Source organism: Lagopus muta, chromosome 4, assembly GCF_023343835.1.
Source record: "Lagopus muta isolate bLagMut1 chromosome 4, bLagMut1 primary, whole genome shotgun sequence".
NCBI lineage: Eukaryota > Metazoa > Chordata > Aves > Galliformes > Phasianidae > Lagopus > Lagopus muta.
In genome coordinates, this window is record NC_064436.1 from 22,368,347 (window position 1) to 22,383,921 (window position 15,575).

The 15,575-nt window shown below is 34.3% G+C and overlaps 1 long non-coding RNA gene across 2 annotated transcripts; it reads left to right on the forward strand.

Moving 5' to 3' along the window:
- The first annotated feature begins 491 nt into the window (after positions 1–491).
- On the forward strand, positions 492–14,716 carry LOC125692185 (uncharacterized). 2 transcript variants are annotated; one of them, XR_007376510.1, is made up of 4 exons: positions 492–629; positions 2,465–2,566; positions 8,178–8,258; positions 13,815–14,716. It is a non-coding gene; the product is annotated as an uncharacterized LOC125692185 (long non-coding RNA). The 2 variants fall into 2 exon arrangements; XR_007376511.1 differs by lacking the exon at positions 13,815–14,716 and adding an exon at positions 8,688–8,998.
- The last annotated feature ends 859 nt before the right edge of the window (positions 14,717–15,575 follow it).

Consider the following 15,575-nt stretch of genomic DNA (forward strand, 5'->3'; position numbering starts at 1 on the left):
GGAGGTGTTTTTTTTTTTTGTGTGTGTTTTTTTTTTTTTTTTTTGTGTGTTTTTTTTTTTTGTTCTTGTTTTTACACTGTAAGCTTAGGATGTAGGTGAACATTGTCTCTTTTTGCCACAGTGATCTTTCTAAATATAAACCTGTAAAATACTATCTTAACCATACTGCTCTTCTAACTGTACATTTGTTAATTAGACGTATGCATAGGTACCTAATGAGAACATGGTGACGACTTTGTCTCACAGACAGAAAAACTAAAACTCATTGAATAATTTTTCTAGTACCATAACGTGAGGAGGATCATAAGAGCTTCTTATAGCTCAAGAAGTCTCAAAAATTAAACTTACTGAATTAAAAAAAAAAATCACTTTTTTGATAGCAAAACAACAAAGTAGTCAAAATGAGTAACTTAATATCTGATTTCTACTAGATATGCAAAAAGATTTTAGTGAATTTTGTAAACATGCTTTTTCAGAGTCTTGTTCTTGAAAGTTTGTCTTTGTTTTGAAATGTTTCTTCATTTCATTAGTCATTAATATGTAGTAATCAATATAGCTTGTTTTTACACAGCTTCAGATCTTTCAGGTTATCCTGCGTGCTTGAGGGAGAAAAGTATTTGCTCTTGAAGGTAATTTATTATTCATATTTGTATATGAATCTGTATGTTGTGATCTTTTTCTAGCTGTGCTGTTATTTAATGGTTTACTTCACTTTTGAAAATAGAAAAAGGTGTCTACATTTCTCTATCATCTTGTAATCCTCATTTTAGGACAATAGTAGAAAAAAATTGAGATTCATTAACAAATAAAATTATAAAATTTTTTTTGTAAGATTTAGAAAATACCATATCTAAGCATTAATAGGATATTTCTCAGGAGTTGAAAATGTCAGTGTAAATTTTTGTGCATTTTCTAATATCTCATGCTGTTTGTTTGTCTCTTTTCTCTACAACACGAAGATCAACATCCACTCTACTTTTCTTTACTTTGTAGCAAGCCTGTGAAATATTGATTTTTATATGTACTTAACTCCTTGAATAATAGATCTCTTAATTATCACACCAGTTGCTAGCCTAGAATACATTTTCACAGCGCAGAATTATGGAGAATGTATGTGGTTAGATTAGGAAACTGATTATCTGTACTTAAACCAGGAAGTTGAATTTGTGTTTTTCGAAGTCCACAAGTAGGTTGTTCACCTCTCTTAGGTCTGTTCTGGATGGTCTGCAGATGGCTTATTGTGCTATAATTTCAGTAGTTTCCCTGTTAGCCTGACATTTCAAAAGATTGGGGACTAAAAAGCACAAGTGATTCTGCTTTATGTGTGTGACTATTTTATAAGTAAAAAGCTGGGATCCCTTTGTACGATTTCAGATTTGTTTTTTTAAGCCATAAATATTACAAACATATGTTGAATGAATCCCTGCATTCTGAATCAAAACAGTGTATTTTGCTTTTCCTCCTTCTGTGGCCAATAATTTTTACTCAGACTGTGTCAGCAACCAAACAGGAACATAAATTTCTTTGAATCACTTCTCCTAACCTTTATTTCTACCAGCTGATTATCAAGAGGTTTTTTGACCATTCTACTTTTGAGACATAGCCTTATACTACAAAGGTTAATATAGCCTTTGGTATTTTCAGCAATACGAAAGTCCCGAAGAAATCCGGTGATGAGTATAATTGAACAAACATCTACTGCATTTCTCAATCTCAGTCTTCAGGTTCAGAGCTGATGGATTTTTTTCCTGTTCCAGCTGACATCATCCTGACGAAGACTGTTTTCACTTCCACATTCATTGCTGTCTGTGTCTGACTGGCCAGAGACTTATTGAGAATTTGTCGACTGTATTATCAAAGCAGACTCTTGTTTGACTGTCTTTGTCTATTGCTTCCTTTAATTTCTGCTACTCCCGATCCTCTATGAAACATGTAAATGAATTTTTTTTCACTGAATTGTTTGCAAAACTGCTAAAAGGAGAACTGAGCAGGGGTTACGCTTTATTTCAGGAGTCTTGCATTTTCCTCAGCACTTCTTAACTGACATCTGGGTCCTATTTTAGTTTGATAACAGGGTTTATTCAGTAATATATACCTGCGAGTTCTTATTACAGATGTAAACATATGTATGCCACAGAAGCCTCAAACCCCAGCTAATAACAAATGCTACTGTATGTTTAAATACTGCTGTTATTAAACTATTTCTACCAGTACAATCACCCTAATCACCTGTTTTTGTTCCAATTAAGTAATGCATTATTACTTTGTTTCTTTGAAAAACTTCTGAAATTTATTTTCAGGTGATTTAGGTACCTGACCCATTTGTACTTGATGAATGCTTAACTCACTCCTGTAGCGAGTTATTTCTGTCAGGTATGGTGTGACAGAGACAAGATAGGTTTCATCAATATTTGCAAAGCACAGCAACCTTCGTTTCAATTTAATGTCAGATTTTTTTCTACAGGAACCTGTAATCACCTCACCCACTATGTCATTGCTACTAGAACTTCTTAGACAAGAAACATGGTATGTGGCTGTCCAAAAGGGCAAAGCTGACAGGAGACAGGTAAAAATATCTTTGTTCAGCTCCAAACATCTGAGAATCTGAGACTATGAATTTTCTGAAACCTGTCTATAGCCCTCATGTTTAAGAGACATGTAAGAAACGGAAACAATTCCTGTCCTTCATCTTCTGCTCAAGATGAAAGAATTCTAACCTAACCATACAACATCAAAGATAATATATTTTAGAAATTCTTATTTTCTGATGTTTTCATGATCCGTGACTTTCATTGTTGGCATTATCAAAAGGCTGCTGGACATGTATTCATCCTTTTTCCCTCTATAAATCATAGTTGACTTAATTTGAATTTTAACTGGCTCTGAACTCTTCATGTGTGATAACCTCTTGCTATAGTTCCCTGCTTGTTACATGTTGCACTATGTTTCCGTGTAGATGCCTAGTTGTTTAGATGTTCAACATTTCCTTTTTCTTTTCTTTTTTAAATGTATACTATAGGTTTAGGAATGAACTTAAAGAAAAAAGTGTATACCTGCTATATTTACCTTATTTAAGAGACAAAAAGTAGGGAAAAAAATCTCTTCACATATGTGTGTGTGTGTGTGTATATATATATATATATATATATATATTATATGTATAATTCACAATACATATATTTTGGTGAGCATCAGTGACAGTTGCAAACAGTAGGAAGTATAAACATTTAGTTATAATAGTTAGAAAAAGCTTGTATGAAGACTAGCTTGAATAATTTAGTCATATTTTCATGACTGATAATTTTAAAAGTGCAGCACAGAATATTTTTAAAACTGTATAAAATATTCTAACTGCAGGGGCTTTCCAATTCAGTGTGGGTTTTTTTTTCGTAGATATATTCAGCTCATTGAAGTAGTCTTTTTCTTTAGTTTCTCACTCACAAAGATGACAATTTCTTACATCTGTTTGCTTCAGATCTACTTTTATTAATTTTATATTATATTGATAGAAAGCTGCTCGTTACAAGTTATACTTCTTGTTTCTTTTGATACTAATGAAATCAGTTTCAGTTGTTCCGTTATGCAGAATGTTCCCTTATACAGAATATGAATATAGACTCCATTTTTAGAGCATACATTTCCAATATCTTTATAATTTTTCATGCTTCTCACACTCTTTCCAAATAACTATTACTAACCACATGCAGAGGCAGAATTTTAGCTGTTCTTATGTCTTTTGTCTTCTCTTGTAAGCTTCTCTAAACTTTTGTGTAGACAGAGACAATATATTTTACCACTACTCTTCACAGGTAAAAAGAACAAAGGAAGAGTTCGAAAATGGAGTGTTCTTTCCGACTTGAAAGCAGAGTAGGCTCTAATAAAAAGTTTTATTTCTGTTTTTCCCAGTTAAATACGAATAACTCTTTCTTCCTAACTGCCTTTGCCAACTTATATTCCTTTGTACGTTGCTGACCTCTGTTATGCGTGCCAAGGTCCACATCACACACAGTACCACCATATCCTCACCTCCTTTCTTCAGAATTGCTTGTTACAGCATTTTCACCTGCTCTCCATATTCACAGATTATTCCTTTCTATGGGGTCAATACATCTTTTCCCCTGCTTCTAATTGCTTTCCATCTTCCATCTTATCTGATCCTCCAGCTGCTCTCTCACACAAACCCATTTCCAGTAACACAAACGTAGATGTTCTTCATGTTCCAATGAGTCTCATGTCACTATTTCTATATAGACTTCTCAGTTAGTATTGTTTAACTGCACTGAAAATTGTATTTTTCCTAATACCAAACTGAAGCAAGTTTGGTGTGGGGGGGAAAAAAGATGATCCTCAGAGTGCTGTGAAAGACAACTCTATCAGATGTCTGCAATCTATGCTTTATGAGTCTAATGAAGAGAAAATGCTGAATGTATACTGAAACACGTGTTGAATTCTGAGTGTTTTTTCTTTTTTACTATTTTCAGCAGAGCTTTTTCACAAAGACTTGTGGGAAGCCTATACGAAGAAGCTTAGATTCACTTACTGAAGAATAATTTGACAAATATTTATGAATTTAGCTAGGATTTTCTCTTTATTTGGAGAAGGAAAGGGAAATATAATTTTCTCTTCCCTCTCTCCTCTCCCTTTCTATTTAAAACCTTTGCAATAACTTTTCAAATTGATAAATACGTATAGCAGTGGAAGGTAAAAATCTGCAGCTATGTACTTTTCTGTGTCCTAGGCAGTGAAAGTAACCTAGTTATGTATTTCTGGAAAATGGAATTACTCTCCTGGAGTAATTTTATGTCCTTGAATTTTTTTCAGGTAATTCTAACTATTTACACTCTTTTGTTTCTCAACTCACGTTTGCACTCAGCATTTGGGACCCATTTGTTATATAAGGTGCAGTCACACATCATATTCCATACTGATTCAGAAGAAATGTACATATGTTTGGATGTACATAGTGGAAATATGCATCCTCCACACAGAAATTTCCTAACATTCCTGTAGAAATTTGAACATTGTTCACTTCCAGCTCCATAGGAAAACCTGCAGCTCTAAAACATACAAGCTGCCTGTTTCAACATCCTGCATGATCTGTTCCAAGGCATAGGAGTAGAAGGTTTTAAATGAGCTTAAAACTCAGTGTGAAAAAGCTCAGAAAAGAGTAACCCTCTAGTAAGAGGCCTGACAAATGCCTAGAAAGACAGCACTGTCAGACCAGAAAATATATTTGCTTTTTCTTATGCAGTCCAAAATAGGCTTCCATCTCTTTTGCTGAGCGTACTACAATATAATATTCTGAAGAATTTCTGTCATGTCACTTTCTCACAAGCTTTACAAAAAGCACCAGACCACTAGCTCATGGCAGCTTAACAAATTTCTTTTATAAGATTCACCTTTCAAATATGTCATGGAAATAGGAATGAAAAGTTCCTGCAAATTAATAAGAATCAAGAGGTCTCACTGGTAATGCTTGTAGGAAACCCTTAAAACAGTCCTCAGGGGCAAAATAATTGCCTTCACTTCAAGCAGAAAAAGTAATGGCCAGAGAAAGTTTAATCCCTTCAGACTATACTTGAACATGCTGAAAGAAAAGCCTTGGCAAGAAGTTGTTAAAATCTGTACAAAGAGGGAGGGCTTTACTAATTTAAGTATTTAATGAAGAAGCGCAGTAGTAAAACAGTAAATGTTTTGAGTTTCAGCTTACCTAAATTAAAGTATGTTTTCAGTGGTGGAAATGCTGGTTCTTAAAAAAAGACAACATTCTGTATTTTGAGATCAAGGCAAATCTAGCTAAAATGTAAAGGCATCAATTTTGCATATAATTCAACAATGGCTTAAAAAATAAGATGTCTAAAACTAGGTGCTAATGACTGAGCTACGGTGCTGAATTGCTTTGATAAAAGTAAACTTATTGAGTAGTATTTGACTGTTCATAGTACGCTTGGGAGCAAGAGAACCCGTGGGTACTACTGAATCCCTTAGAAGAGCCAGAATGCTTCAGCTTGATGAACCAATCCAGGCTGCCGAAACAGTGTAATCCACCTACAGATTTTGAAAATCCTAAACTAGAGTTTACGCTGAGATGAATTTATTACTTCTGCTAGGTTTGTTTGTGATAAAAGTGAAAAGTAATTTTACAGCAAAGTGAAATTTCATTTTCTTTCATTTTTCCATTGTCTGAGATCCAGTAGCAACACTTATATAAATACTAAGACTCCATGGTACAACAGTTATAATTTGAACATAACATTGGTGTTCATACTGTTAAATCAGGTTCTACAAACTGGGTATCTGCATATGCTTCCTCAGCTACAGAATGTCTCTACAACTCATTTCCACATCTGTAAAGCTGACATAATAATATTCATCTTATTTCTGAGGACCATTGTGAACATAAATTCAATAAGAGGATAATACTTGTGAAGATTTCTAGTAATACTTTTCAGATTGGAACAGGGATGTATGCTGTGAAAATTAATAAATTGGTCTTCTGAATTTGATTTGACTCCATTAAATAAGGACTAGAGGTATGCATTAAAAAGTCTAAAAGAAACATAGTTTAACTTTGAGTATTATTAAATGACAGGCAATCATGCTGATACAAGAATCTTAAAATATTATTATACTATCACGAAGCTGAATAGTGTACAACAATAAATAGAAGAAGACGCATGATCTGTTAAGGCTGTGATTCTGTAGTTTCCTGACTTCTAAATGCGTACTCTTGGGATACTCAAAATGCTATAATATAGGTCATCTCTTTATATGCATTTGGTATGATGCATACTATGGTCTATGTACATAAGATGTACATGTGAAAGACTTAACACTTTGAAAAATACCCTTCACGTTTTTGTGAAACTTCAATAAAGTGTGCCTTGTATGACACAAATGCTTTAATCCTTCAAGTGTATACAGTACTGAATACTTAGAACAAATATTTCAATACAAATACAATAAAAAATGCTGTAACATTATCAGTTTTTTACTGATTGGTTCTATATCCACACTCGGTTCAGCAATAAGCAAACAGAGAAGTTGAGTTTCATCTGTTTCTGATTTATGAAGTGAGAAATGATCAAGGGATGATTATTTAGGTTCATTTTAAAGAATTGCTTCCCATTTATACATAGCTCCCTTAGAGGGTCAGAGCAAATATGTTATAATCTATTTCATATTAGCACGAACTGTGCAAAAGATTTTGTTGTTTGCTGGTAGAAACAATATAAAATAAGAGGAAATAAAACATTTGATGTTAGTGATTTTTAAAAAAGAAACCTTTTGAAATAAATTTGGAGAAACTATGCAGGTAAAATCCACTTTCGTAGTGATACACTTTCCTCCATTATGATGCTATATTTCCTTAAGAAAGAATATTTTTGGTTTTGTCTGGCACTGAAAAGTATTTTCTATGGAATTTTCTTCAATTTCAGTGGAAGTTTCTGTTTCTCTTTCATATGAATTCTCCATTCCAGACAGAGGTCATCACAGCTGCTATGTTTTTGCAATAGCTTTACATATAATTGTGGACATTTTTCCTTTATAGCTATATATCTGGCATAATTTAGTATAACCTTGTTTAGATATGGTTTAATCCAAAAATCATGAAACAGGATCTTCCTGTCTTTTTCAGTTACTGTGGATCACTACCAAGTTTCATGTAATTTTCTGTAAACACAGTAAGTCCTGAGCTTCTAGGCTCAGCCTTCCTTTAAAAGGATGTCATGTCAAAGACGTGTTATTCTTTCAAAAGTCAAATCACTTTTTGAACCCACATATGCCTCACACAATTGCCTTAATGGATATCAAATTTTTGTTCTTGTTTTCTTATCAGAGAACAATTTTGCAAAACTACTGGAAAAAATGAAAGAATGCTCATTTTTTTAATTGGGAGGATGAATCCCAAAGTCTGTAGTGAAATATGAAATTGTGCTCTTGAAGGGACTTAAGTATAAAAGTTGAAAGAATTAAAAACGTAGCTTTTTTGATTTTCGAGTTTGTATTTGTATTGCCTTCAATGCTCATTTTGTTTTAAGATGCGTGTTTCTTTAACTGACTGAAAAAAAGTGTCAGCATGATGTTTTCCTTTGCTGCAACTGATAAGTTATCTTCCTGTATTTAATTCAACATACAGTCTTTTTGACCTTATTTTCTTCCGCTGTCAAACACAGGAATGAGATTGAAGCTGGATAGGCACCCGGCAGCCAGCCAAGATCAACCCATCACAGTAGTTTAAAACCCTAAATCTTACTGTAAGTAATGTTTTACATTAACATTAACTGAACTGTTAAACATAAAAGCTGTAGGAAAGTGGATCATAGATGAGCATTTTTGGGACTAATGTTTTGTTAAAAATGTAGAATTTCTTTTATTGCAAAATACACAAATATAGTCAGCGGAAATGTCAGCAAGGCTGGCGCATCTTGTGCATTCCCATATGCATAAGGAATAAGTTCAGCGCATCTGTGTGCTCTCTCCCCTACCACAGATTTGGTTCTTCACTTAGAGTTTCTAAGCGTTAAGAAGACGGGAGGGAAATCTGTCACAGAAGTGACTATAGCATCTACTCAGGCAAGGGAAATGGTAATGTAAAGGGCAGTAACCAGTATCTGGAGTCCACGATCTTTCCATCATCAATATTGTATTATACACAAGAGATTGTTCTTCTGCATGAATTGCAGGTTCCTCTGCAGAATTGTGAAAATCCTTTGCTGGAAGGAATGCTTGTTACTGCTTTTTCAAATATCTGCCAGCAACCACTGAGAATATAAGGCTTATGACCAACAGAAGTATCACTTCAAGCAACAAAAAGATAGGACAGTGAATAAACTTCCCTAATGGGAAACTGACTGTGACAAACTAGAAGAGAGAAACTTCTTGTCAAGCTGCAGAAAGTAGATCTACAAGCTGGCCTTGTTAGATAAATTCCCTGAAATAAAATAACTAGCTCTCTGTATCCATTGTCACACAGTTTCCCCTTTCTCCAGGATATTTAGTTCAAGGCCAAGTAAGCAGCTTCAATAGATGAACGCGGTCATTCAGGAAATTCAACTGCTCAAGTCAAAGCACTCTCATGGCAAGCTGTGTCCTCTCTTGGAGACGCTAGCAGAGCAAAAACTTGAGCAGTAAGCAGAGAAGTGATTGTGTTGCTTTTAGTGACTTTGGATTGCTCCTCAGCCTTTTAAATTTGTATTCTTGGTGCAACTTTTCATTGTACTGTTGTAGTACAATAAACCTTAATGATTAATCATCTCCTGCCACTGCAAACTCTTTTCAGCATGAATGCATATAAAAATAAGCACTCAGTTTTGCTAAAGATTAGTAAAAATATCCTTAAGTTTTTTAGTAAACAGCTACTTTCATTATTTGCAAAAATATATCTATGAAATTAATATTTGACTTGAAAAAGTCATTACTAAACATGTGAACTTCAGGCTGTTACTGAAAACTGATGACACTCTTTATTGAGCATTTAAAAGTTAACCCTGTAAGATTTACTACTACATTGGATTAGGATATTTAGGATATCATAATGAGAATATTAATGATAATGAATCAGAGAATGACTAAATAGTCTGTCTCTCTAGATCAAAGCCATCTTTTAACAACATAATCTGTACTCTTTGGTCTTTTGCCTGCACTTACCTGCACTTATTAGTCAAGAAAAAAGATATAAAGTTAATAAAATTACCTGGGTAAGGATTCTACCAGTCATTTTTACGGAATGGCCTAAAAAAAATAGCAATGTATGAAAAGGTCAAAGAAATTATAGCGTTTCTTTTACAAGCAGGTAAATAATCGTGGCAACTAGATATTAACAAGATTATTTCCTGTGCATTTATTCCTCTCCTTTATGCTTCAGAACCCCTTTTCCAAAGTAAGTTGACTGACTTCACTGTTATGTAGCATTTTAAAGGCCATATAGCCACATGCAAATGTTGACAATATTACAAAAATAATATTAAAACCAAATGCCACAGCATTAGGAATAGCTTCTGTATATGTTTTTAAGTAAGGTTACTTTTTATAACTTCCATGAGCATTTTGGAAAGTCAAGAACCATTCTGGATTCTCTTGTCCATTCCAGTAAGTTTAAACCAAAATTTCTTTGAATGATTGACACGGGAACATGCATTCAAGAGCTGTATTTTAGCATATATATGTATGCTAAAACGTTCTCTCAGGGAAAAAGCCCAAATCTTCAATTATCCTTCAGAACAAATATAAATTAGACCTGCAAACTTAGCTATGATTACAGGAAAGAACTCATAAGCATTTCCAGTATTTCTTCCAATATTCATTGTATTCATTGCACTTGTTGCTTAGGGACATAACAGGTGCTGATTCAAAATCAAACATGTACTTGAGTACTGTGCCCCAGAGTGGAACTAATACAAATTTAGTCCTGTCTAGAGGCCAGAAAGCTTTTGAAAAAGAGAAGAAAATAAGCTTTTGCCCCGTAAGAAGACTGTATGGAATGTCCTGGACAGGAAAAATGCTGGGAAATGCTGAAAAATCAACTTCCACAACTTATTAACATGAAAACTATTCTGACTTCTGGTCAACCATAAAAGCTGCGTAGGAAAGAGAGAGATATGATCTAAGCTATCTTTCAACCAAGTAAAGGAAAAGAGAAAGACTGTGTTTTATCACATAAGCTACCTGTGATACAGCCAGTGTACTTAATTAAGAGGAGTTCTAAGCTAGGAAGTTAAGATACTCTTCTTCCTTCAGAAAAACTACTTTGATTACTATATTTGTGTGAACTTGTGAGATGTGATTTAATTTGTCTACAGCCCTAACAATTGTTTAAGGGAGAACTGTTTTTTCTCTTGGTTTGTTATTTATTAGATGATTTCCTCACTATGGTTATTGCCTGTAGCATGAAATACACACTTGTCTTTTCTTAAGACAGAAGATTTTTCTTTCATTAATGCATCAATTTGAAGATGTTGTGGAAAAAAAACCAAAACCAACACTATAGAAATCAGTACAGAAATAAAAAATAAAAAAGCTCCATTGGCATGAAGGTTGAGATGAGATTAGTCGTCAATATTAGTTATGAAAATAAGGACTTTTACTGGGCTATTATTTTCATTCAAATGAAGGAATACATGTGCAGGCTAGTGACTATTTTAGATTATCTTAGACGGTAGATCTTTTACATCAGGAACCATATATTATATGCCTTTTACCTACATCACTGAAATCCAGAAAAATCTTACTCAAAGCTAACACAGTGCTTATCCAATTGTTGTTGAATAAGTGCCTTAATAATCATTATGAACAAATAATACTTTTTAAAGACTTGAGTGAAAAGGTGTTATTGAATATTCTCCCTTAGTACCACTTCAAATGCAGTGTAATAATTTCACCATAATCATAGACTCATAGAATCATTTGAATTAGGACCTGGGGGTCCTGATGGACGAGAGACTGAACATGAGCCAGCAGTGCGCTCTGGCAGCTCGAAAGGCAAATGGGATCCTGGGCTCCATCAGGAGAGGGGTGGCCAGCAGGGACAGGGAGGTGATTGTCCCTCTCTACTCGGCTCTTGTGAGGCCCCATCTGGAGTACTGTGTCCAGGTGTGGAGCCCTCAGTACAAGAAAGACATTGAGATTTTGGAAAGGGTCCAGAGGAGGGCGACTAAGATGATCAGGGGGCTGGAGCACCTCCCCTATGAGGACAGGCTGAGGGAGTTGGGCTTGTTCAGCCTGGAGAAGAGAAGGCTGCGGGGTGACCTCATTGCAGCCTATCAATACCTGAAGGGAACCTACACCCAGGAGGGGAGTAAACTCTTCAAAAGGGCTGACAACAGCAGGACTAGGGGAAATGGTTTTAAGTTGAAGGAGGGAAGATTTAGGTTGAATGTTAGGGGGAAGTTCTTTACTAGGAGAGTGGTTAGGCCCTGGAACGGGCTGCCCAGGGAGGTTGTGGATGCCCCGTCCTTGGACGTGTTTAAGGCCAGGTTGGACGGGGTCCTGGGCAACCTGATCTGAATGTGTATGTTTGGTGGCCCTGCTAGGCAGGGGGGTTGGAACTACATGATCCTTGGGGTCCCTTCCAACCCGGGTGATTCTGTGATTCTGTGATTCTGTGAATTAGAAGGGATCTTTTGAAGGTCCATGGACCCAATGGGCCTACATCTCTTCTGTACTGAGGACACCACATCTGGACATAATACTCCAGGTAAGGTCTCACAGTGCAAAGCTAAGGGATAGGATCTCTTCCTTCACCCTGCTGGCCTCCTTTTATTGATGCAGCCAGGGATGTGGTTGGCTTTCTGGATTACAAGGGCACATTGCTGGCTCATAACCAGCTTGCCATTCACCAGCCGATAGGTGATTTTGTGCCTCACAAAAGCTGTGGTTTACCGTCCTATTCTCACTGAAGTTTACCAGATAGTTTGAGTATGAAAGTAGACTTAAATTCTGCTTCTTTTGTATGATGGTTATGAGATCTACAGGAAAGATAGTGACCTCAGATAGATTTAAATGCAGATCTCCAACACTTTTCAGTGAGCTTATTGGCTATTTACTCTGTGGATTGTGGATAGAGCTGAATAATCTGATTGTAGATCAGATTATCAGTTATATTCCATTTTCATGTTCTCTTGGATTCATTGGACATTCGAGTTATCTGTAAAATTGCTACTTCTTACTTTGTCACGTTTTAGATGCGCGCATGCCTTTAACACTTGTAGTAAAGACTTCACCATTTCTGGCTTTGACAAATTTAAATTCCCTATATTTATGATGGTTAAAGTCTGTTCTATACGCAGCTGTTCTTTTTCCTAACTGTGTCCTTGCCAAAAGTCTCTGTCTTCTACACTGTTTGAATGAGGTCAGACTCATATATTTTTTCTGTGATGTTTGGCCATCATGTTAAAGCAAAGTAAAAAAGCCATCATACCTTTTTGCTATTCTATGGGTCTGTGTTGAGGAAATTATCCTGAATGGTTACACCTTTGCATATAGGATAAGTAATTTATACAGAGGAAAGCCTAACACAGTTGAATTTAACTCTGACTCTTTATCACAGCATGAGTTAAAAGAAGGATACAGAATCATTCCCCTTTCATCACTGTAAATGCAATCTTGTCTTAAGGAAGCTGAGTTTCACATGGGTTTGTTTGTGGTTCATCTCTCATTTCCCTCTGGATTCAATAGAAAACTAAATATCACAGGGTAAAAAATGACACTCAGTACATTATCAGGAATGAGACAGAGCTGTAAATGTGTTAGAGAAGAAAAAACAGCTTAAGTACATTGTGATTTGAATGTATGCTTTTATTTTTAAATTTAATTTACTTTTTTTTTTTTTTAATGCTTTATCAAAGGACAGTAGTTTCCTTCCACAATAATGAATACATGCTTTTGATAACTGTAAAATACTCTGTAAAACTTTGTTTGAAATATTAAACTGTTTGGGAATCTATAAGGTTTTTTTCAGAAATTTCATCAAAAATATTAAAAATATTTTTAAAAAAGTAAGGGAAAAATAATTTAATTTGAGTTCCTTTACAAATTAAAAATGTTTGTTATTGTTGTAATGTACAACAAAATATTATCAGACGGTATTGTTACATGAACCATATGTCTGCATCTACTGAAAAACATATGGTAAGATTTTAAAATAAGCAGAATTATAAAAATATGATGGGTTTTAAAAATGTATAATTTCTCACAAGTAATTTTTTAAAATTCTTTTTTTTTTTTTTTAAACAGGAATTTACAGTGCCTGATGTAGAATGTGACATTTTGTTTATAGAAAGTGTGTAATATTAGGAATATTTCTTTTATTTTAGGCTGCATATTTCTTCAGTAGGGATAGCTGAAATTACTTCATCTCATGACCAAACTACAAGAAAATGTCTTCTGCTGAAGAAAAAAAACCAACAAAATTCTGTAAGATATTGTAGATGGTATACCACCATATTCTACTAAACAGAGTGGAAAGCATTCTGCTTTGTGTTGTGGACTCTTCCATTGGATCATGGTCCCTCTTGTAGACAAATAAATGGCACAAAATTGTAAAGCACTCATTTGTTGATTCACCTTTAAACTCCCTTACTTTAGAAAAGATTTGTTACTTTGGGAGCAGGAAGATGATAAAGGAGCTAAAAAAGGGACAAGTCTTTTTCTTTCCATCCTCTCTACTAACAGGTCACTTCTGTATTGAAAAGCTTCATTCTGTACAGGTTCATATAATGTTCCTATTACAATGATGCTTTATATTTTTATTGTTGCTCCTTCTTATACGTCCAGTTATATGACACTGATATTGAATCTCTTTTGTAGTGACTACATTAGCTCAGATTTTATCATTTAAATTCTATCACCATTCTTCAAGAAATAGGTATTTAGTATTTACAAACCAGGCAAACAAAAATCTTTCTGTGTCATCTAATAAGTTACCTAATATTTTTGATATTCTTTTTAAATGAAAATTTTCAACTTCAGTGCAAGAAGGCACCATTTGTTTCTAATTTGTTCCTGTTTAATATACAGTTGTCAAGAATTTCATTCTTTCTATCTATCCGTCTTTCCCTCTTTCTTTTAGATCTTTTACTATTGCTATAGTAAAAAAGCAAATATTGATAAATGAATCTTGTCGTTAAGGGAGAGCAGTTTTGCAGCAGAATGAAAAGTTATATCTGTGCTTCAAGTTATTAGAAGGCAATTATTCTTTTGAGACATAAATGCATGTGATGTTGTGAGGGAGTACAAAAGTATTTTTTCTCCTTGTAACTTTTTAATTTTCTGAGTATAGGTGTAAATGTGAACAAGTAACTCACACTTCAATTTCTTGGTCAAATTTTATAAAATAGAAAGCAATCTACCATAATGAGTTGTTTGTTATCTTTTGTTTGTTTGTTCTTTTTATTTATTTATAACACTTAAAAGTTGATGGATTTTTAATGCAATGTTTTTTTTTAAATAGATTTCTTTTTAGTTTCAAGATTTTACCTTTGATAAATTCACTGTTCTGTAAACTTACAGAAATTCAGAACTGTTTCTCTACCACCGGATTTGTATGTATTGTGAACGGTTTTAAAAACAACGAGGTTGCATTTACTTACATACAGCAAATCACCTGATGGAATATTATCTATCTATTTTAGTCTTTCCTGTTTTCTCAATCTAGCCTTCCTATGTTTTCTACAAAGATTCTTTCAAGTGTAGTCCAGGTTGAAATTCTGGTTCTTATACTTCAGAACATTTCACCTATTTCTTTTTTTTTTTTTTTTAATGATTTCTCTACTTGTCTCTATTCAGACACAGTCAAATAATATAATCACTCTCCTGACAATGTTGTTTCCACTTGCGATCCATTGCAAAGTTATTAAAATGGGAATCTCTTAAAAATCTCAGAAAATGCCCTAGACATGTAGTTTTGGAGAAAATAGTGCAGAATTCTGCAAGCATGATTTTATTTTTTAAAAAAAGGTATGTAGTTTGTTTTCTTTATTCCCTGCTATGCACAAGATTAGATATGAAGGCAGGGGGCATTCTTTCTTTCAGTAGGAAAGAGAGGAAAATTGACAAGAATTAAAAGACACATCCTT